Consider the following 25077-nt stretch of genomic DNA (forward strand, 5'->3'; position numbering starts at 1 on the left):
GGGAATGGGAGCTCTGAAACTTTGATTAAGTATTAGAGGGAACAATCGGATTCAAACATTTGTAAGATTTTCCAAAATACTCCCCTGCATCATTTTAAAAAATCGAAGGTAATTTCAAGGTATGTTCAAGTAGCCTAAGACAAGATGAGGAAGATCACTAATACTAGCCAAAGCCCTACAATTTCACACAGTCACATACCATCCCTCACACTTCCCAGCCCTACTAGCCATTTCACCCCAAAGCCTCCCTAGCCATTTCGCACCAAAGCCCAACTAACCCTTTCAGACCAAAGACCTAGCTTATTTCACACCAAACGCCTCCTAGCCACTTCACACCAAAGCTCTCCTAGTCATTTCACACCAAAGTCTTCTTAGCCACCTCACACCAAAGCTCTCCAAGCCATTTCAAACCAAAGTCTTTCTAGTCACTTCACACCAAACACCTCCTAACCACTTCACACCAAAGCTCTCCTAGTCATTTCACACCAAAGTCTTCTTAGCCACTTCACACCAAAGCTCTCCAAGCCATTTCAAACCAAAGTCTTTCTAGTCACTTCACACCAAACACCTCCTAGCCACTTCACACCAAAGCTCTCCTAGTCATTTCACACCAAAGTCTTCTTAGCCATTTCACACCAAAGCTCTCCAAGCCACTTCACACCAAAGTCTTTCTAGTCACTTCACACCAAAGCCTTCCTAGCCTTTTCACACCAAAGCCCTCCCAGGCCTTTCACAATAAAGCCCTCCTAGCCTCTTCACACCAAAGCCTTCATAGCCCTTTCACACTAATGCCCTCCTAGCCCTTTCACACTAAAGACCTCCTAGCCTCTTCACACCAAAGCCTTCCTAGCCCTTTCACACTAAAGCCCTCCCAGCCCTTTCACACTAAAGCCTTCCTAGCCCTTCCACACTAAAGCCCTCCTAGCCTCTTCACACTAATGCCCTCCTATCCCTTTCACACTAAAGCCTTCCTAGCCCTTCCACACTAAAGCCCTCCTTGCCTCTTCACACTAATGCCCTCCTAGCCCTTTCACACTAAAGCCCTCCCAGCCCTTTCACACTAAAGCCCTCCTAGCCTCTTCACACCAAAGCCTTCCTAGCCCTTCCACACTAAAGCCCTCCTAGCCTCTTCACACCAAAGCCTTCCTAGCCCTTTCACACTAATGCCCTCCTAGCCCTTTAACACTAAAGCCCTCCTAGCCCTTTCACACTAAAGCCCTCCTAGCCTCTTCACACCAAAGCCTTCCTAGCCCTTTCACACTAATGCCCTCCTATCCCTTTCACACTAAAGCCCTCCCAGCCCTTTCACACTAAAGCCCTCCTAGCCTCTTCACACCAAAGCCTTCCTAGCCCTTCCACACTAAAGCCCTCCTAGCCTCTTCACACCAAAGCCTTCCTAGCCCTTTCACACTAATGCCCTCCTAGCCATTTTACACCAAAGCCCTTCTAACCTTTTCACATCAGATTTTTCTTAACCATCTCGTCTGCCAACGATCGCCTAAAACTATTCACTATTCGTTATTATCCATCGATGTTCAAGTCCAACTTTAATCCTTAGCATTTAAATTTATGCCAATCAACAAATCAGCCTTTCGACCTTCCCAAAAGCAGAAAGTTTTAGAATCATCTTTCCTAACCTTAAATTTAAGATTCTCTAATAATATCTAATCAAAATCTGACAAACATGTACAGTAACCTTTTCTTTTACCTATATTATATACCTTTTTATTTCATTTAAAGTATACTCCTAGAATCTACTGTAAACTACTCTAGTTACTAACTTATATATATTGAGAGAGAGAGAGAGAGAGAGAGAGAGAGAGATGGAAATTTGTTCAAAAACTGAATCTTACAAATTTAGAAATAAAAGAAGAATAAGTTTTTATACAAATTACAGACATCAAAATATTTACTCTAGATTTTAAAATGTAGAACCAATAGGGTATTTAAGCTTTAGATTGATCCAAATAAATTTGCTAGTTATTACCCTTTATAAAATTTAAAACATGATGTGGGGGATCAATTATCCAAGGTATACTATTGAAACTAGAAAGGGTTTTGTGTTAAGGAACCTTAAGCTTATAGGACAGAAAGAAAAATTCAAAGGCTAAACAAGAACACACCTTGAAATAAGCATTTAAAGCAGCCTAATTCAAATACCACAAAAAGAGATAAATCATGTACACTTAAAAACAAAAACCTTATTTTCATCAACTAAAAGTTTTGGCACCGGATAATTTAGTACTCTTATATAACCTATTCATTCCTGATACAAAAACCCTAGTTTAAAAATTTCCCAACTAATTTACTAACATGTTCCCTTTCCCTAAACTTTAAAAAGGATATAGATTACAAACTAAAAACTGTTTTAGTGTTAATAAAGGTTTTCGAAATCTTACTAGAAATACTCAATTCTTTAAAGTCAAAATGGACAAATAAAAAACCTTAGGAAAATTTTGCTTCTAGGATCTCATAATTTGAATGTCCAATCCCCCTGGATTAAATAAATAAATCCTGAAGATATCACTAGATTAAAATTTAACTGAAATAACCCAGTCTCTACCTGAAATAGCCCAGTCTCTAACTGAAATAGCCCAGTCTCTACCTGAAATAGCCCAGCCTCTACCTGAAATAGCCCAGACTCTACCAGAAACAGCCCAGCCCCTACCAGAAACAGCCCAGCCCCTACCTGAAACAGCCCAGCCCCTACCTGAAACAGCCCAGCCTCTACCTGAAATAACTCCTGCCTGAAATAGCCCAGACTCTACCTGAAATAGCCCAGACTCTACCTGAAACAGCCCAGCCTCTACCTGAAACAGCCCAGCCTCTACCTGAAATAGCCCAGACTACCTGAAACAGCCCTGCCTCTACCTGAAGCAGTCCAGCCCCTACCTGAAACAGCCCAGCCTCTACCTGAAACAGCCCTGCCTCTACCTGAAACAGCCCAGCCTCTACCTGAAACAGCCCAGCCTCCACCTGAAAGACCTCTACCCGACTATCCCAGCCTCTACGTAGAAGTACTACCTGAAATAACTCCTCCTTGAAATATCCCAGCCTCTACCTAAAATAGTCTGCCCTCTACCTGCAAAACTCATACCTGAAATGACTTGTTTATGAAATAGCCTACCCTCTACCTTTAGTGACTCCTACCTGAAGTAACTCCTACAGGACTATCTGAAATTTCATAACTACGATTTCCACAATAAGATTTTTCAGATGCCACCAGGTTGATGCGAATGAGATACAATTTAGCGCTATAAAGCTTCAGGTTAGTTTACGCAAGATTGCAATCTTAGCTATTGACACTTGATTTAAATAGGCCTAAATTGATTCATAACGAAATTTAAGTCATCAACTATTCATTAAAGCAATTTCTAATGGGAATTTAATTATAAAAACTAAACTCATGAAATTAAAAATGAAAGAATTTAGGTAAATTAGTAAGCTAACAATATAACTTAGCACATTGTCCAAGGCTTAATACTTGAACTAGATACTTAAAAAACTAATTTAAATAGAGGCATTCCTACAAATGCCCAAAAAAGTGTTCTAGAAGTTCCACTTGATCTTCTCCCACTGAAGAATTTTACCAGGAGTGTCAACTGATCCAGGATAGTCAATGTTCATCATCCTTTTGGTTAAAGGGTTCTAAGTGTCCGAGCAGAAGGCCACATCAACCTGAAAGACGAAAGTGTTGACAGGAACTCACAGAAAATTACTAATCAAGATTTATAAAATATAAATTTAGTACTGTTTTTGGTAATTTTTAAGCAATAATATATGTTTGATAAGTCTGTTCAATCGAAAAAATAGGATATCTTAAGCCCCCAAAAGTAGGATATTTTAAGCCCCCAAAAGTAGGATATTTTAAGCCCCCAAAAGTAGGATATCTTAAGCCCCAAAAAGTAGGATATTTTAAGCCTCGAAAAGCATGATATTTTAAGCCCCCAAAAGTAGGATATCTTAAGCCCCCAAAAGTAGGATATTTTAAGCCCCCAAAAGTAGGATATTTTAAGCCCCTAAAAGTAAGATATTCTAAGCCCCCAAAAGTAGGATATCTTAAGCCCCCAACAGTAGGATATTTTAAGCCCCTAAAAGTAAGATATTTTAAGCCCCTAAAAGTAAGATATTCTAAGCCCACAAAAGTAGAATATCTTAAGCCCCCAAAAGTAGGATATCTTAAGCCCCTAAAAGTAAGATATTTTAAGCCCATAAAAGTAAGATATTCTAAGCCCCCAAAAGTAAGATATTTTAAGCCCCCAAAAGTAGGATATTTAAGCACCCTAAAAGTAGGATATTTTAGGCCCCCAAAAGAGGGATATTTTAAGCACCCAAAAGCAAGATACTAAGCTCCAAATTGATTAGGATGACTTAAGCAACAAAAACTATGATATTCTATATATTTTGATATTTTACTGAAGAAATTAGAATATTACAGGACAAAAAAAAAAAAAAATCTAGGATATCTTAAGAACTAATAAAAAGATGTGCTAGAGTTCCTATGTCAAGTTTTTAACAGTAAATTCTCAAAAATATGAGGAGAAAATACTTTGCTAAAAAAATTTAAACTAAGTTGAATTAGCATCTACAGTGCACCACACATGGCGCACTGATATCACTACTCACTTACAATAAGAATTCAATTTAACTGATTTACAGCTTCACACATACACTAACCTGAACACTTTTGACCCCCCCCCCCCCCCCACAAAAAAAAAAAAGTTAAAGTTGATTTGATTTTTTTTTATCTAAAATGTTAATCTAAAAGTAGCCGACTTATTTCACACCTAAACAGAGGTATAGAACTAAACTCTAAACTTAGGCTATTTGAGTTTAAAACCATTTATTTTAGTAATAATAAAAAAAAAGGAAACATAGATTTAATCTTAGCTTTCTAACTAACGGGATTTACGAAAAAAGAAAAATCATTCAGAAAAAAAACGATGTATGAATGTTTGTTCGTATACAGTTTGAGTGAATCCTATCACTTAAATTTTAATCTAAAGACTCCATATCCTAAAAAAAAAATATTCTCATACAATGGGAAAACCAATATCCAGAAATACTAAAATCTTCAATATCATATATTTACTCAGTCTATTGTCCAGTGGTTCCCAACCTTTTTTCTGTCATTTCCCCCCCCCCCCTGCACCTAGTTCAACCATCCAGATTTCCCCCTTCATGCCCCGCCCAGCCCTCATGCCCACTCGCCTGCCTCAGAAATGGGCATGACACTCCAATTCTCCTCTTGAATATTATGTCTTTGAGAACTGATATGATCATATCACAATTGAATGGTTAACAAAAAAATTGCCGCACGTACTATGACATTTTCCGCATGTTTAGTTAGTGGGTAATGTGATTATTTCCCCCCTGGAAGCTTCAAATTTCCCCCCAGGGGAAAATTTCCCCCTGGTTGGGAGCCACTGCTATAGTCTAACATTCCATCTCTGTACTCTTGTAACTTCACCCCAGTACTAAATGGCAAAAAATCTAACCTAGTTTCTAAAAAGCAAACAATTTTCAAAATAATTTTACCATCCAACCGGAGTTTACAGTATCAGACATTATGATAAACTGCCAACTGAAATGAAGGACCTATAGGGAGCAACTGAATTTAAGAAGAAACAAAAGACATTACTCTTCACAAGATCATATGATTTGGAGGATGCTACAATCAAAGAATGGTATAAGTTATAATGAAAATGTTTCGTTAGATGATTAATATGGACCCGCCCGAGAAGTAGTTCACTCGACTTCAGTGGAGGGTTGGATTTAAACCCAAAACAAGTAAACAAGTAAGATAATTGAAGATGTCATACTTAACTAGGTTCATGCAGAAGACGGGAGGCAGTTTCTCAACTTGGGGAACAACAGCGTCTGCACGTCCTTTGGACTTCAGGCTCATATGAATACCAATTATCCATACCAAGCAAACTGGAACACAAATGTAGAAAGAATTGAAAAGGACATTTCAACTGATTTTTTTGCTTTTGCTTATCATTATTATTATTATTATTATTATTATTATTATTATTATTATTATTACTAGCCAAGCTACAACCCTAGTTGGAAAAGCAAGATGCTATAAGCCCAGGGGCTCCAATAGGGAAAAATAGCCCAGTGAGTTAAGGAAGTAAATAAATAAATGATGAAAAATTAACAATAAATCATTCTAAAAAAAGGTAACAACGTCAAAACAGATATGTCATATATAAACTATAAAAAGACTCATTGTACTTAACTAATTTCTCCTAAAATAATTTTGCCAAAAAAAAAGTAAACTTGAAAGTTTTGTTGTGCAAAAAAAGTAGGTGACTATTATTTAATGTCTAAATGGAAATCTCGAATTAAACTATAATTGCATTTAAATACTTCTTTTTAAAAAAATGCATTGGCAACTACGGGAATTAATCAAAAGACATGAATTAAAATAAATTCATGATAGTTTGATCAACACAGCTTAAGTGAATCCTATGAGGCCTATCACTCCAGTTTCAAATTAAGAACAAAAATTTTCACTGAAAGAAAAACAAATTTCTAAAAACACAAAGATCTTACATATCTGCTATTCACGCAACATAATCTAATATTGTTCTGTATGTGATTGAGGAACTTCATACCAGCACTAAATGCCCCAAATCAAACCTGTCTTCTAAAATGCATAGAACCTAAAGAAAATTTCACTATTCAAGCGATGTTTACACCATCAGTTCATCTTTGATAACGTCATACTTAACTTGGCTCGCACAAGACAAAAGACTCAAGATCTTGCAATTTCTCAACTTGTTGCATGACAGCCTTTGTGTCCTCTTCCAGTCCTCAGTGTCACTGGAGTACAAATCTGGAAAGAATTGAAAAGGACATATTAGCAACATTTTTACTTTTGCCTATTTTTTTTTCTTGGCTAAAGTTTCCCCAAAATAGTTAAGGACTTTCCAAACTCAAGACTATCCAATGTCAACAGCTGAGTTTACAAAGATGCATAAAAAAAACTATTTACAAGATATCCACGATAGCCCGAACAAATACAAAAGGTTAATTTGCTGATTGTGAACAAGTCATAATTCATTGGTTGTATTAATCAAATTGTCAAAAAACACCACACAAACTATTGGCTACAAATGAGGTGGTACTAGAACGCAGGAACATACCGCCTGAAGAGGTTTTGCCCTACTTTCAGTACAAGATATCCACGATAGCCCGAACAAATACAAAAGGTTAATTTGTTGATTGTGAACAAGTCATAATTCATTGGTTGTATTAATCAAATTGTCAAAAAACACCACACAAACTATTGGCCACAAATGAGGGGGTACTAGTACGCAGGAACATACCGGCTGAAGAGGTTTTGCCTTACTTTACTAGTTAAAATTTCAGTAAAATTTCAGAAATCACAAAGATTGTTGCACTACTGTATAATAGTTATAGTCATAGTTATAGTTCTTTACTTGTTTACTTGTTTTGGGTTTAAATCCAACCCTCCACTGAAGTCGAGTGAACTACTTCTCGGGTGGGTCCATATCAATCATCTAACGAAACATTTTCATTGTAACTTATAAAATTCTTTGATTGTAGTATCTTCCAAATCATATGATCTTGTGAAAAGTAATGTCTTTAGTTTCTTCTTAAATTCAATAGCTCCCTTTAAGTCCTTCATTTCAGTCGTCGGTTTATCATAATGTCTAGGCGCACAGTAGCTAAAAGCCCTTTCACCAAATTTACCATTTGTTCTTGGTTCAGATAGTCTCTTTGTCACTCATGTGTCTTATGGTAACATTTGTTTCTAGTTCTAGTTTTTTCAGGCATTCTTTTAGATATTTTGGTTCAGTATCTTATAGGTTAGTAAGAGTAGTTTGTATTCGATTCTCGCCTTTACCGGCAGCCAGTGTAATTTAATTTGTGCAGGGGTAATTCTATCCCTATTGTGTAGTCCTTTTATTAGAGATTGTGACTGCAGAATTGGGTTCATACTTCATAACATGTATCCCTGGAGTGAACGAATTGGGGGAACAAAAACAAGACGTCTAAGTAAACCTATAGGAATGAGAATAAAACGAGAGGTTTGGGGAACAGAAAAGGCTTTAAAGATCTTGGAAGAGGGCAGCGTCAGTATGAGGCATTATTTGATTGTTACTGAAAATACTAATGTTACATACGGCAAAGTCCTTTCTAAAGTTGATACTTTTGTTATGAGAATGAGGTTGGGGTATAATTATTGTTGGCAATATATTGATGGTGATGGTATACTATCACCTAAAGATCCTCGTTCAGGGTGACAGATCTTTGGGTGAGAAAATTTGGGGTGAGGGACCTTCAGGGATCTCAAAATCAAATAAACTTTACCTTTAGTTGTAAGTTCGGCTAATGAGGACAACGCCGGTCGAATCTGCCTCTTTCCAAAACCAAACCGAAATAACTTTGGCCAACGCTAAACGATTGTCCGGCTTCCCTGGTATTGAACTACACTGGACAAGTCCACTCGTCATTTTCTGTGTTATGTTATAATGACGTCATAATGACGTCATAATGACCTCACTCCAGAAGTAAGGCAAGCAGACTATGATAAGGCCTATGTTAATTCAGGAATTGACTATTGAAACTCGCTCTGTTTTGATCTCAAATGACAACTTTAGATATTACAAAACATAATTAACATAGCAGCATGATTGATAAAATGGTGTCCCACTTCGAGAAAAGATCGCTCCTATACTTAGTGAATAACATTGGCTGCCTATCAAAGCTGGAATAGAGTCTGTGCAATGACTCATTAAGTTATCAGAACCGGACATCCAAAATATCTAAGGGAATTGCCACATATTGTGCAGCCAACAAATTGTGCTGGCACGAGAATAGTTACAGATATTATTATTATTATTATTACTTGCTAAGATACAACCCTAGTTGGAAAAGCAGAATGCTATAAGCCCAGGGGCCCCAACAGGGAAAATAGCCCAGTGAGGAAAGGAAAGAAGGAAAATAAAATATTTTAAGAAGAGTAACAACATTAAAATAAATATTTCCTATATAAATTATAAAAACTTTAACAAAACAAGAGGAAGAGAAATCAGATTGATAGTGTGCCCGAGTGTACCCTCAAGCAAGAGAACTCTAACCCAAGACAGTGGAAGACCATGGTACAGAGGCTATGGCACTATCCAAGACTAGAGAACAATGGTTTGATTTTGGAGTGTCCTTCTCCTAGAAGAGCTGCTTACCAAAGCTAAAGAGTCTCTTCTACCCTTACCAAAAGGAAAGTAGCCACTGAACAAATACAGTGCAGTAGTTTCGAGTTAATGGAACCAAGATACATGTCAATTTCGTTTGGTTGCTGCAGCCTCACCATCTTTGTGAGCTAAGGATAGGGGGTTTGGGGAAGCCTAAAGGTCTATCTGGTGAGTCATCAACGCCCATTGCCTGGCCCTCCTTGGTCCTAGCTTGGGTGGAGAGGGGGTTTGGGCGCTGATCATATGTACATATGGTTAGTCTCTAGGGCATTGTCCTGCTCGATAGGGCAATGCCACTGTCCCTAGCCTCTACCATTCATGATCGGCATTTAAACCTTTCAACTTTTACTGTAGATTCTACAGCTTTCAAATAAGCGGTCCCATGACTATACAATAAGCTCCAACTAGACATTCGAAAGACTGAAGATATTAAGACTTTCAAAAAGAAACTGAAGACTTTTTCGTTTCCCCGAATGTTTCAATAATATGTGGATTTGAAAATAAACACTAAATACGATGTATGATACGATAAATACCTAATTAATGTATATGACAAACAGATCTTGTAGGTCCTGCAGGGCTCAAGTGTTCCTCTGTATTGATAGGACCATGAAAACAGCCCTTAAAGTAAAATAAGTAACCTAATATATCAATATAGTTAAGCAAACTATGTATATTTGCTTCGAGCTAATACACTTAGTAAATAAATAAATAAAAAGGTCGTAGCACAATTCAATAAACGTGGGGCCTATTAAGAACACAGACGCTAAATTTGGGGTAACAATAAAAAAAAATTCACGACTGTTAATTTATATAATGTATGTAAATTATTTTATTCATAATTTATCTCTTCCAAAAATATTTCCCTTTCACAAATACTGACCACTCCCCAGTACCCGCCCCCGCCCCCACAAGAAGCCACCCTCAGCACCCCTCCCCCCTATGAGGTTACAGCGGCTCATACCTGGTTGCAAATATGATGGAACTTTTTATGATAATCAACAAATAGCTAAGCACGCAATATGCATTAAAACGTGATAGGAGTTGGTACTGCACATACATACATACATGCATACTGTACATACATACATACATACATAAAAACTTAAACTTTTTTTCTCAATTAGTTACATGAATAAATTCGACAATATTTCACTCGCAATTCCCCCTATGAGATGGTACACAATTCAACTCTCAAGGGACTAAAAAAAAAATTCTCCACTGTATGGTGAAAATGAACATACAAGTGCCAAACCAGAAGAACAAACCGTTTAAATCAGGAAGGACACTTAGAAATGGGTCCTAGTCTGAATCATGGACACAAATTCGTAGTTCGCAGATCATCATCAACCAAGATTTTGTTTACTGAAGAAACATTTATTACTTATAACCAGTTTTGCTTCACAAATCAATGACGAAAGTAATTTACACATGAAAGTATTTATCGTCTTTTTGGACATTCAAAACAAAACAAAAAAGTAAGTTAACAATTATCTTCACATTTAGGTAACACAGACGTGTTTCTCCGACTTCCGACCTTGAGCAAAACTGCAGGTAACGACATTTGCTTGGCAGACCGAAACACAGACGAAAAACTTATAGTACTTACAAAAAGAGTTATGCCAAAACTAATGAGGTGATTACAGTTGTTTGTCGACTGCATTATGAAAAATTAACTAATATAATTATTTCATTCAAATGAATTTGATCGGCTATAGTGTTTTAGGAAAAAAAAAATCGTTTATTCAAATAGGTTTACAGACTCAATAAGCTTCCGGTGATTTAACAAATATTTTCTTTGAGAGAGAGAGAGAGAGAGAGAGAGAGAGAGAGAGAGAGAGAGAGAGAGAGGGGGGGGGGCGGTTAACGTTTACTTGCATGAAGGAATTATTGTGGAGAGAGGCAACAAGGCTCTCTCTCTCTCTCTCTCTCTCTCTCTCTCTCTCTCTCTCTCTCTCTCTTAGGATCAACAGCTTTAGACAAATTGGATCTTAACTACCAAATTAATTAACCAATATAGCCGAAAACTGTATAGAAAACTAAATGGGATATTTTGGACCATTTGAAATCAAGGAAATAAGCCACCAGTAGGACTGAAGGATATCGACTGCAAGATGGATTTAAATCCACATGACTGTTAGGATTATTAGTAGAATATATAAAGGGGGTCACCATAGCAAATTCTTAGAAAAGAGTAATTTTGAGATAAGTAGTCATGATGAGGTCACTTCAGTGTGTTGAAAGGTAACAGAATGCACGAGCCAGAGTTTCAAGGAGTTACAAGGATTTCTGATGTCTCAAAAGACTTTTTAGTCGATCCCTGGAGACTCCATTTGCTCTTTGGTAGGGCGATTTAGTTTAAGCATTTAGAGGGTTTTGTATGATCTTGTCTAACTTATTCTTGAACTTGAGAGAGAGAGAGAGAGAGAGAGAGAGAGAGAGAGAGAGAGAGAGAGAGAGAGAGAGAGAGATTCCAAGCCTATCACTACTTTACACTGAAGGGCCACGTTCACAAGCAAAGCAACTGCAAAACAGTCAACATAAAAGCGCTAGAAGTCATGTTTATTAGAGCCCTATTAGACAAAACATGATTAATATAAGGTCACAAAGATGCTAATAATTGATAATATGGTCCACACCAGGCTCATAGAACTCTGGTTCTCATCAAAACCTTATGTTACGTAACCTGCACACAACGTTAAGACAATTTAACTCACCTGACCGAGGATACAGCTAATTTTATTGTCCTGATGTATTTGAGGATAAATTGCCCTTAAGCTATGAAAAGGCAAAAATCAATAGAGAGTTTATTGTCAAGGCTTCGATTCAAGTTGCTTCGTCCACGAAGTATCAAAGACAGTATTGATGCTTTATACAATTTTGTGGATCACTAATAACCAGCTTTATTTCATCAAAATGATATTGCCTTCGGAAATTTCTACATGAAACTATTCATCGTTTATCAATTCAAAACTTAATGCATTCAAAACAAAAATAACTTATTACCTGTTAAAATAAATAAGACTTCCTATTTTCAGATTACAAACTGATCTAAAAAAAAAATAGCTGACAATGAGTAGTCCCGTCTTCTTAACGAAGAGCAAATAGGCCTGCGTTGAAAACCACTTTTGCCTGACTGGTCGAAAAACAGACTAGGGACACCCCAGTTACAGTAAGAGTTTTGTTACTAACTAATGCTTTGATTACGCCTGCCCACTAGTGAATGATAGGAAAATATTGATGACGGTTCAATACATAAGGCATATCAATAAATGCTTTCATAAGAATATTTTCTCAAATATCAGAATTACACAAGAAATTCGTCTTAACTTATTAATATTCTGCCAGAACCAACATGAAAACTAATCATAAATATGTCATTGCAAATAAAGCGAGGATAAATACTAAACCTAAATAGTACCTCAGCTTGAAAACGAAAGCATTTGACAATAAACACGAACTGTGTGATATGCAAAATACCTTAGATTGTACACGATAAACTGACCTTTTAATCTCTGCAGGGCGTAGGTGTCCTCTGAATGTGACAGGGCCATAAAAAGAAAGAAAAAAAAAACAGCCCTTTAAGTAAAGTTCCTTAATGGAACCAAATGTATGAGAAACACTTAAGGTTTTTTTTTCATCAAAATATCGCCAGTAATTTCCCCCTGAAGGTAATCATCACTTAGTAACAAATTTAATTCATGCAAAATAAATACAACCGTTTGTCATAATACTAAATGAAGACTGTTGGTATTAATGACTGAATAAGGCTTCCCATTTTCAGATTATAAACGGACTTTTTTGAAAGTTCACTGACAACGAGTAGGTCCAACCTTTTAGACGAAGAACAAATATGCAGAAAACCAGTTCTGTCTGGTTGGTCGAAAAAACTGTCCAGGACAAACCTCCCCCCTACACACACACTTATGGTAAGAGTTTAGTCAATACTAATGAGATAATTAGGTCATTATACAGACATTAATGGAATGAGAAAAAAAAACGAGATTTGCATATAAAAATAGTTTTTATAAAGGGTTTCCCAAGAATATTTTTCTAAAGATCTAAATAAAAAGCCGTGTTCCTACTTGAGCTTTTATCACGGTAATTTCCTACCTTAATTTAAACTGAATTTCAATGCATTGGTGGTATAGAGTCCCTTAAAGATCAAAATTAAGCCTCTTATTCTACCAACCACTTACTTCTGCCTAAGTGCATGTGCTGAGATGACTTAAATCTAAACTTACAAATAACATATCTTGGGATACACTTCCGAATATTTAATATCTTAATGGATTTGATGCTCACGGCTTTCCTGTATTTAGAGAGAGAGAGAGAGAGAGAGAGAGAGAGAGAGAGAGAGAGAGAGAGAGAGAGAGAGAGAGAGAGAGAGAGCTTATCAAAACCGAAGGATGTCTTCAAATTTACCTCTACGCGAAGATAGCTTTTTCGAAAGACTGAACAAAATGTTTTTGTAGTTTTACCGACTATGGAACTCCCAGTTGCTGACATAGGATATCAATGTTATTCTCACTCTCAACTAAGAATATGCTTTAAGTTATTATTATCAATGTTGCAGGGACACTGAAATTAAACAGTTCTGACGTAAGCAATACTTATGTGGGAGACCCACTCATGAAACTTCAAAGTTTACTAACAAAATATTTGTTAAATAACCGAAATAAAACAGTAAATTGGGGCATGCTTATATTATTACAAAGCAGCTGAGAGAGAGAGAGAGAGAGAGAGAGAGAGAGAGAGAGAGAGAGAGAGAGAGAGAGAGAGAGAGAGAGAGCTTAATTGGTGGGTGTGGTCGATACTTTGAGTTATCAAACTAACGTAAAGTGAGACAATGGTTGTTTCTTAAAAGCAAAATGATTGTATATATTTGTGTCAAGGATTGTATGAATTTGTATTCAAAAGAATGATATATGTATATTTATAACAAAGAATTAATTTTGTGTATCAATAAAATAATGATTCTGTGAGAATGTTGAGTTGCTCACTGAATTATATTTTTGGTCAACCAACGAACAACTTTCCATCACACATCACCTGAAACCCTCGTTTCTTAATTACACTTTTGCAATGCAAATAATTCCACAAATCACAGTTTTCACTATAGTTTACACCATCATATTCACACCTTTTAAAATGCGAAAAATAATCTCTTATCAAATTTCTTATCAGATTAAATCAAAGTATGTGATTAAAAAGTTCTGTCGTTTTTTGATAAAACATTGCGCAAATATTAAAATGATACGACCCTCTATTTAACCACGGGAACAAAAAATCCATAAAAATTATCGACAGTTGATTTGAATTATAAAATCTAGGCCTAAGGCTACAGGCATTAGTATTATCTTAATTCATTCTTATAGTAACAACTTCAATTATAGGTGATTACAGAATCCTCAACTGGAACTAAAACCACACAGCGACTACTGTTATACACTATCTCATTAATTGTTAAGTTAAAGCCACATCTAGAAACAATCTCATTTAATAACCACTCACTGATTAATGGAATTACCAACACACGCTAAAAATAACATTTTTTGAGAAATGCTTTTTATAAAGTTTCTTCACCAATGAAAGACCCTTAAAGAAATTCGATGGTTTAACACAAGGAAACCTACAGCACCTATAAGATATTCGAATCTCCAGTATTTTGAGTAATTAAAGATACTGCGAGAACATAATAAAATCAATGAAACCTTGTAAAATGTGTCCCTCCTTACCTAATGAAGCCTTCACTGTTTGCAGGATCACAAGTTAAAAGACGAGAGTCAGGAGACTTGGTTCCTTCTTCCTCTCTCTCTCTTTGTCTGAGAAAGGAATCTTCTTCTACTGTCTACACAGTCAGGAACATCCCTAGACAGTCTCTAAAAGTTCCCCTGACCAGAAGTAATTTTGCTAGGCATTTTTCAACACAATTAAATTTACAGCCTACTAGATACTGTACTATGTACTCCTGTGTCTTCTGTAATTATAATCTATTCTGTTTTTATTTCTAATTGCTCCAATTGTGAAGCAACATACAGTATATTTTGTTTTATTAGTGATTAATTTATGCTCTGATTTCAGTTTGTGCTCTGAAAGATATATTAATAAAGTTCTAATTGCAATGAATGGTATACCATAGGAAAACAATAAAACATAATTAAAAGTCATTCACTTTCATTATGTCTCATTGAAGACTGGATAATTATTCATGAGTATTTAGATAATGTTTTACATTTACCAGACGTACGGGAACTCCCACTCTCAATGCCCCCCAAAACCTTTTAAAAATTCCCAAATTTGGGGACAAATTCCCAAAAGTTGTCCCCCTAGTTAAGGAAGTGTTTCAACCAATCAGGGACCTCCACACCATTGTCTGCATTCTATAGCCTTTTCATCAGCTAAAATTATAGTAATTTGCTTAAGATATATTCAAATATTTTTCCAATAGATTAACTGAATTATAATAGGAGTTCAGAAGATATTCGTATGAATTTAATTTGATGTTTAAGTGATATGCAGTATACGAGTGAAATTTATAAGTAAGTTACCCCTAGATTAGTGGTTTTAAAAAAGAAACGATAAAAGTTTTGATTTAGAGAAAACCTAATTTAAGGGTAACTATAATATATTCAACGACCACGAATATTATTTTTATGTATATATAACGTCATCTTGACAAATGTCATACGTTAATGCCTTTAAGAATATTATCTTCCATAACTTATATAATTGTGTGATATAGAATGAGTAAGATTTACTTGAGAATAATAAAAGTATTTTAAGATCTAGGATTCATAGTTTGGCTATAGATTCCATATAAACCGGTATTAGCCTATGTTTGTTTAACTATGTTTACAAATACATACCTATTAAATGAAGGGAGATGTTATGTAATCACCCTTCTGATTGAGGGTATACTCACAGTACGTTGCTGGTTGACCTGTCCTGGGAGCGCTCCCACAATGACACCTTGATCCACGCTAAAGAATAATTACAGATGGCTTCAAACTGTTGGAACCTAGATATATGTCTATTTTAGGCTCTAGAGCCTTTAAATATGCGGCCCCGAGACTATATAATAAGCTCCCACGAAACTTTCAAATGATTGAAAACATTAAGGCTTTCAAGAGGAAACTGAAGACTTTCTTATTTCAAAAGTCATACAACAATGACGATTTAACGGTAAATGAACAATACACTATCTGAAAAGATCAATACTCTAAGCGAATAAGGTAAAATGACAGGGGAGGTCCTGTAGAGAGTAGGGTTCTCCTGCTGTATGGGACCGGAAAAGCAGCCATCAAAGTCAGACGTCAGAAAGAAAGACCACCTGCTCTCCAACCTCCGGCCTTACCTCTCCACCACCCCCCGCCCCCCTTCATACGACCGACACTTCAAACCATCGAACAAACAACCCACAAGAATTCCCCTCTCCCTTTTCTTTTCTTCCAATAAAACATACAATGCCACATTAAAAACGTCACTCAAAACCTGCAATATCTAAAACCAAAACCTTTAGCTACAATTCCATAAAATTTCAAGACTGAAAATCAGCAACGTTTAAAACCAAGACCTTCTTCTCCACACAAGACATCTAAAATAAAGATCCATCAATCGTAAAATATGTGAGTGAACACACCAATAAGACAACGCTCAACCAAGCAACAACATTTAGATCTTAATATTCCTAAAGCGACCAGTACGAAATACAGTAAGCAACTGTTCACCTGATACCCCCCTTTTTGTCCGGCAATTAGCAAGCCAGGATGATCATGGTAACCAGTTGACTTATTTTACGTCATTTTTTAACATCTTTGTTGCCCCAAGATCAATTCTCAATCTTCTACCACTTACCAGTTTGGTAGAATAAATAGCCTCCACCAAACTCTTATTATCCACATAACCGACAACAGGAACTACGACACTGGTGTCAATTTTTATCAACATTGATCTAAGATAAAGTGCCTCCTCCAATCCTTCCAAAAATGCTAAAGTCTCAGCTGCCAAGGTCGATTTAACTACCCTTTTTATCTTATTTGCATGCTTGGTAACAGGACTTGATCTATTCCCATCAGTAATAAAATTAACAATACCCAAAGAACTACTAACCCCATCAGGTAAATTAGCTAATGATGCATCAGTAAAAACATGCAAAAACCAAGGATTATTTATGCATGGGAACAGAATATAAGATTCATAAACCTTCTCAAAACCTTTCTAGCCTTAACTAAATCCTCCAAGGTTGCATGATTTACTCTAGTTGAAAGCTCCACCTTATCAAAAGCCATATCAGGTCTTGAACGCAACACAATCTAATTGATTGCACCTACAATAGACTGATAACTTGTCTTCTCAAGTGCTGAAAGTTGCGAACCCCTTTGCGAAAGCCTTTCTTGATCTAATTGCTTCACCTCCACACTATCTACATAACTACTTTGATCAAGCAAAAACCCCTGTTTACTTTGCACTGTTCTAAAACCGACATTAGAAAAGTTACCTCCCTCCACCCTACCAGCAAGAAACCTCTCTCTCAATGGCTCCATAACTTCCTCCCTAAAAACACTCGTACCTGCATGCAAAAAGTCATCTATGTGAGTAACCAAAATGCCCTCAAGTTTTCCCTTCCCAGACAATTTGTAAAATAAACTTGGCTCAATAACACGCTGTTGACATCCTAATCTTTGCATCTCCTCCCTAACACTCAAATAAAATTGTCTGGAAACATCTCCCAAACCATAGAGGCACTTTTTTAGTTTCCACACCTCACCCTCCACTCTTACCTCACAAGTAGGATGAATGTATACATCCCTCTCAAGGTCTCTTCCCTGAAGAAAAACGTATTTAATATCCGTAGTTCTTATTTCCCACCCCAAACTAGCTACCACAGTCAAAAACAATCTGATAGCACTCTTACCCACTCTTGGGGAATCACTCTGAAAAGTACTTTCTTCCTCAAAACCCCTCGCCACCAAAACTGCTTTTATCCCAGAATCTTTCCCAGTCAGAGCCCACCTGGTTGAAATACACTTCTGACCCCAAAAAGGTACCTCCTCATAAGTGCCAGAGTCACAGTCTTTTCAGCTCCGCTTGTTTTGCTTCCTGACACTCCGACGTGTTCTGTTCGGCTTTAGTAAGTTGTAGCATATATTTTCCAACAATCAATCTCTTGTATTCGAAGTCTAATTTTAGGAACTGAGTGATTCTCACTTTCATTTTCTGCTCCAACTGGCACCTCTGACTGCACCTCGCTGCTTTCAACCCCATTACCAGTAGTATCGGCTTCCCTCAAATCTGACTGAGCAAATGATGTCAAGTCCCACTCCACATCACCATCTAACCCCCCCAGCTTTATTACATTCCCAGCACCATCAGATTTAAATTCCCCACCGAACTCCAATCCCCTGCTTAATAAGTCTATTTGGTGATACTCTAACAATTGCACCACCATGCCTTACAAAGATCAACCTACAATTCTGATAAATCCCCTTCCCAGGCCGAAGCCAACAATCATGACTCTCCCGTTTATAAAACACACAATCACCAGGCTGGAAAACTTGCTCTGCCACCCTAACCTTACTTCCCAGAACCCTCCTCACTCTCTCCTCGGCTTTTGTCTGTATGAAGGCCTGCCTAGATGAATGTAGAGCACTAAGATGCCTAGCAAAAGATGAATGTAGAGCACTAGGATGCCTAGCAAAAACCTCACTGGTGGTCTTGCTCTCCAGTGCAGGAACCTTATCAGGTCATGATGTTTGGAAGGTTAGGGTTTTCCCCCAATACCAACTGGTGGCTGCTAAAGCCATTCCACATCTGGAAGGAATTTCTTACCATATTCGACCACTTCAACAACACATCCATAGGAGTTGGAGGATATTGAACTTTTAATTTAACAAGCATCATGTCAGTGCCTGCTTGTATTCGCTCACACAACCCATTCTGAAACGGACTTTCAGCAGCTGTTGTGTTAGTCCTTACATCTAAAACTGAAGCCACATCCCTCTTCTCATCTGAACTGAATTCCCCACCATTATCATGCAATACCCCCTCCATAACCCTAAAAGTTCCCACCCAAAGTTTCATTATCTGATCAATCACATTAGTGGTTTTCTTCCTATCTATGAAAGCCGACTGTGTGTATCCAGACCACATATCTATAAGTTAAAGAATCCACTTTCCCTCCTGCCAATGTTACAAATCCATAGCAACAACCTGATTAAATTTTTTTGCCATGGGCAAACCAACCACTGGTCTAGGTGGAGTTCTCTTAAATTGCTTACACAAGACACAGTTATTCTCAATTCTCTCCAAATCATGGGCATACTTTTCCCGCCAAATCCCAGCATCACTCAACAAAGCTTCCAGCTTGCTCTACCTTGGGTGAGCAAACTGTCTATGCAACTTTAATAGGGTCTTAAATCTTTCAGAATACGAAAGCTCATCAAGTTTTACCGATTTAACATACTCAACATTGACATCATTATCAAGAGGAATACAATAATGTCCACAAGAAGTGATATTCAAAACTATTGGTTTGCCTAAAATCTCCACAGAGTCATTTTTGATATCCATCTTTACCTTGGCAGTTTTCATAGCCTGCCTTGATAGCAACAAAGGAATGTCAGAACCAACTATGTCAGTTTTAATTGTTACCTTATTCCCAACTAAGGAAGCCGGTAGACTACAGACCCCAAGAGACTTCAACTGAGTACCCACCCCACCAAAATTTGACCACCCTATTACTATCTGTGTTTTCGACTAACAACCTATCATCCTCACTCAATGTACTCAAATAACCCTGAAGCCATGTTTTCCCACAAACGGTACTTGAACATGCACTGTCTAAAACAGCACAGCTACCCGCCTCATTCCCAAATCTTGCGATTTCGGACTTATCAAATCCCGTGAATAACACTATACTCTCATCAGCACTAGCACTGACTCCATACTCATTACAGTTTAATCTTTCCCAGCTATCTGGGCAGTCTTGCCAAAACCAGAACATCTACCTCCACCCCTGCCATGCCCCGTCTTTGAGTCACCATACCATGACCTAAAATTCCTGTTCAGAAGCTATATAGGTCGGTTCTAACTTAATAACCTCTGAATCCTGGCTGAGCCTGTTCCCCCCACATATTCTCTCTCCTATGAATTTTTTTTAGAGATCTCTTGGCTTGCTTACATAGTGTGCTTTTCTCTTGATAATTCATACGAGAGATGACTAGAAATTTCTCTGCTTTATTCAACCTTGCATTCCTCAGCAATTTGAATGCAAGAATTTCAGATGGTAATTTAAGAGTGTCAGTTTTATTTCTATTGTACTTGAGATCAAAATTAGTAATAAATTGACCAATATCCTCACTAGAACCTCTGCAATAGTTCTCGTAATCTTCAAACTTTTGCAAATTATCCTCCAATTAATCCTTCCCAAATTGTTCATCTAGAAATGTAATCAAATCCCTAACACCATCAACACCCTTTAGCATATCCAAGCTTAGATTTTCAAAAACTTTCTCCCTCAAATTAAAATCATCATTCTCAGGCAAACTCAAAGCCAACACAATACCCCGTTTCTCCTCTTTAACATCTGTCACCACTTTCCAAGCCTCTACTTCTTTCTTAAACAGAGAATTATTTTTATCTCTCCTAAATTGTGGAAGTGGAATTTTACCAGTCGCCATCTCAACACAATGATACAGTCAAGCCCAGTTCACCTAAATCATAAAAAGAAAATTCCGTTCACCTAACACCTTAGCACTACAGCAAACAACCCCACAATACAACAACACAACTAGACCTAGCCCAGCCTAACCTCAACCACGAAATCAACACCAATGCAACCAGCTCAGGTCTATCAATGAAGAATAACTTTTTTTCTCCAGAAGCCTTAGAAACTTAGATACCAATCAATCAAAACAGAGTACTGTATAATCTTCATTTTATATTTAATAAGCACTGTAATACAATTTTCAAGACCAAGGAAAGAGAAAAAAAAACAGTACATTAAGAAGGGATAGTACAAATAATACTCTATACAACCTGTAATTCATTAAGATTTAATCATGCTCTTCCATTTTAATGCTTATGTAAAAATTCACTAGCTTTTGATCACCTAAAAACGGTTACACTTTCTAAACGCTGATGAGGTATTCACAATATGAGCGTCCACATTTTAACAAGGGGTTGAAATGAAGAGAGCATCGATCGAAGGTTAAAATATATCTATACAGAATGAGGAAGAAGGCAGATGTGCCTTTCTTCTTTATAACATGATAGTTCTTCTATTAGGAAAAAAATAAAGTCCTCGACATTGTGATACCTTGTTTCATATATGCCAAAATTGCTGTGAGGTCTGAGTGTACTGTACATTCTCCTTTGTTAGCTAGATCGTGCAACAGAACTAGAGCCTCCAGCACAGCTAGTATTTCTAGGAAATTTAGGAACATCTGTGACTAAACAACTGGACAAGATCCTGAGAACTAATTACAGTAATCTTGAAAGCACTCCATTCAAGCAGACACAGCACATTACTATTATTATTTTTATTATTACTAGTTACGCTACCCTACTAGTAGGAAAAGTAGAATGCTTTAAGGCTAAGGGCTCCAACAGGAAAAATTAGCCCACTGAGGAGAGAAAACAAGGAAATAAGTAATCTACTGTCTATAAGAGAATTAATGAACAATTAAATTAAAATGTTTTCAGAACATTAACAACATTAAAAAAAGATCTTTCATGTTCAAACTTAAAAAAACAGGAGGAGGAGAAATAAGATGGAATAGTGAACCAAGTTTACCCAGAACTACCACCTCAAGACATAGATTGAGGTAGTCGACAAAAAATCCACACTCCAAAAAGTTTCCTCTGATTTTCGATGGTTGATATAGAAAAATGGTTTCCCGGTTTATAGGACTGGATCATAAAATTCGGGCCTCAAGCCACGCACTGGGGCATCAAAGGCCATTCAGCGCTATACGATACAAAATATTCAACTGTATCTGTATGCTCGCACCATTTGGTATTAGTTCAAGCTAAATAATCAATCACAACCCTTTTGTATAATTACATCCAAATGTGAAATAAGAAGGGATTAAAAGACTGAATAAATAAATCAAAATTGATTAAAGCTTATGATAAAACCCAATACATATACATTTTTTCAAGTTCAGGGTATCACAATTCTCCCCCAGTATATCTCTTAAAGGTTTATTGATCTATCCCAAACAAACTTCAGATAAATTTGAAAATTATTCAACTCAAGTCGAGCATTATGCACGTATAACTGTATTCCCAAAGGCCGTAGTTCTCTTCAAGCTCATCCAAATGTGGGCCAAAAGAACTTTTATTTCTTGAATACTTAACCATAAGCAGAAAGTTCTGAACTCTCTTCAACAAATAAAAGCACAAAAAGGAAGGGGCTATCATTATTTGAAGATAAAACCCTAATTGAGATTGAATCAGACAGGACTTTTTGAAACAGACTACAATCCCTAGTCTTGATAAAAATTTCAACAGTACCAGGCATTAAAGAAAACTCTCTCAAAGCTTGTTGAAGACCACTCTATGATTTTGATGAAAACTTCTTACTCATAGATTTAACACCTTTACTACTGGTGGCAGCATTTTCGCAAAGATTTGCTCAAACCGAAAAAAATCAACTGATAAATTTTGTCCTGCAACAAACTAGAGGGATTTCCATGAACCTAAGTGAAGAGCAGCATGAGAATAAGCATCAAACAGGTTAACTGAAAATATCCCATTTCTCCCTTTGATTTGCATCTCAGAACAAAGGAGTACGAAGATATGAAATGGGTAACATTACTCGAGGACAATTTTGGCTTTGAAACCCAGTAACAGTGGAATCATGATACCCCTATATTGAAGACCACGGGGACTGAGGCCACCTACTACTCACCTGTTCTCTAAGCCGATGCTAAGACCAATATAAAGTGTGTCAATGTCTGAAAGGAGATCCTTTCTATAGGTTCAAATTAAGGGGGAAGATTTTCCAACTAGAAATGAATGACGAGTGATTGTGCCGCAGTTCCGATAAGCACCGTTGCTATCTCGGGTTACCTTGGTGGGCGTTGAGGTAGCGGAAGTACGGGAGTCAGCATATGAAGCTACATTTGCGGTGGAAAACAGGGAAGGGTGGGCTGTAGCACTTTAAGACTACCAACCAAACTCAGCCAAGTCCCTTGTCAGGCTACCTCACAAAATTGGGAAATATGCCAAGGTAGATAAAATTTATTTCACAAAACAAATCTCGGCAAATAGGTGTATCACATCTCTATATTTCAGTATTACTGAAAAATTCCATCCACTGCCCCAACTTTAAGGATCTTGAGCTAGAGAAATAGATGGTATTTTCTTTTTCACCAAGTTACAAACATGTCTATCAAGCGCCATCTCTGACCTTTCCTTATGTTCAGATTCTTCAGTTACAAAAATTAATGCATTAAGGACTTGATCATCTTTTCCAAACAGGTAGATGCTCTGAGAATGGCTGATAAATCCTGTATAAAAGATATAATATTCCCAGAACAAACAATACGCTCTGCATAAGACCAGTCAAAGAGTTTTTTAAACATCTATTTTCCTCTGCATTAGAGTACACAATATTAAATGACAATCATGAGATTTGACTGGACTGCAATTCATGTGACAATTGCTAATGACAAGAAAAGAAACCATCTGCATTATATGATTTCTTTAAATCGATGCAGGCAGACAGAGAAGACAGTGGGCCAACCCCCGTCGTCTTAATTGTCTCAATACTATACAAGAGACTTGAAGGTTAAAGGTGTCTGGTTTCAGTTCCAGGTTCACCAGAAAATATGCTCACCAGAACGTCAGGTAGGCAAGCCCAACCAAAACTGTGGTGCCCAACCACAGCAGTGACTTCCCCAGTAAACAGCTTAAACTCACAGTCCCGGGCGGGGATCGATCTCCCACCATGCGAATGCTGGGCAAACATGCTACCACTGTACTAGCCAAGAAGTTATTAAGCCTATTAAAAGGAAAGAAAACAGAATTTTTTTTTAGCTTTTGGGGTAGCTAGCAAGATTTTAGATTAGTAAATATGAACATCAGGTGAAGTTTGGAAAATCAATAAAGAAAAATTCTTATAAGACTGGTAAGTGGGTGCAGTGTACAATAATTTACATTAAGTAAGGATTCACTTATTCAATTTAAACAAAATTTATAAATAGATTTGATATTGTTGATCGAGGCATGAAACAACTGTTCAGGAAGGGTTATTCATTCAGTACAAGGTAAACTCCCCAGTGAAATAGACACTTACATTACACTATAACTGCAATCTTACATTTAATAGAAGAATGCCAGGAGAAAAGATTCTCCCTCTTCAGGTAATTATACCAATCGAAATAGTCAACAACCCCTTTAATATTAAACTTTTGAGCCCTGCTGCTTATTATACATAACCCTAAAATGCAAAAAATAGAAACCTAAAAAACCTATCGGTGAAAGAATTTTTTTGAATGTAAAATGTATATAATGATGGACCAGAATCCTTCAAATGTTGAATTCTCAAATGCTACTTTTTGGTTCCTTCTTTAAATTCTTTAAAAATAGTTCTTCACACTTTCCATTTAAAGGTTTAAGGTTTAAAGGCTGCTCATGAATAGCAGAGACAAGGGGCAGTTACATTGCCCTAGATAGCAGGATAATACCCTAGATGCTAACCCTATATACATATGATCACCACCCAAACTAGGAGACCAAGGATGGCCAGGCAATGGCTGCTGATAACTCAGCAGGTAGACCTATAGGGTCCACCAAAGCCGCCATCCTCACCTCACAAGGATGGTGAGGTTGCAACGATCAT

The 25077-nt window shown here is 37.0% G+C and overlaps 1 protein-coding gene and 1 long non-coding RNA gene across 2 annotated transcripts in view; both read right to left on the reverse strand.

The window, feature by feature from the left end:
* Positions 1-25077, reverse strand: part of LOC137638287 (uncharacterized) — a 378186-nt gene that overhangs the window by 236095 nt on the left and 117014 nt on the right. The window lies entirely within an intron of this gene.
* Positions 7-15232, reverse strand: LOC137638284 (uncharacterized). The gene is made up of 5 exons (XR_011043993.1): positions 14966-15232; positions 6741-6844; positions 5823-5937; positions 2893-3678; positions 7-2810 (listed from the first exon to the last, which is right to left on the reverse strand). It is a non-coding gene; the product is annotated as an uncharacterized lncRNA (long non-coding RNA).

This window comes from Palaemon carinicauda, chromosome 3, assembly GCF_036898095.1.
Source record: "Palaemon carinicauda isolate YSFRI2023 chromosome 3, ASM3689809v2, whole genome shotgun sequence".
In the NCBI taxonomy this organism is placed as follows: Eukaryota; Metazoa; Arthropoda; class Malacostraca; order Decapoda; family Palaemonidae; genus Palaemon; species Palaemon carinicauda.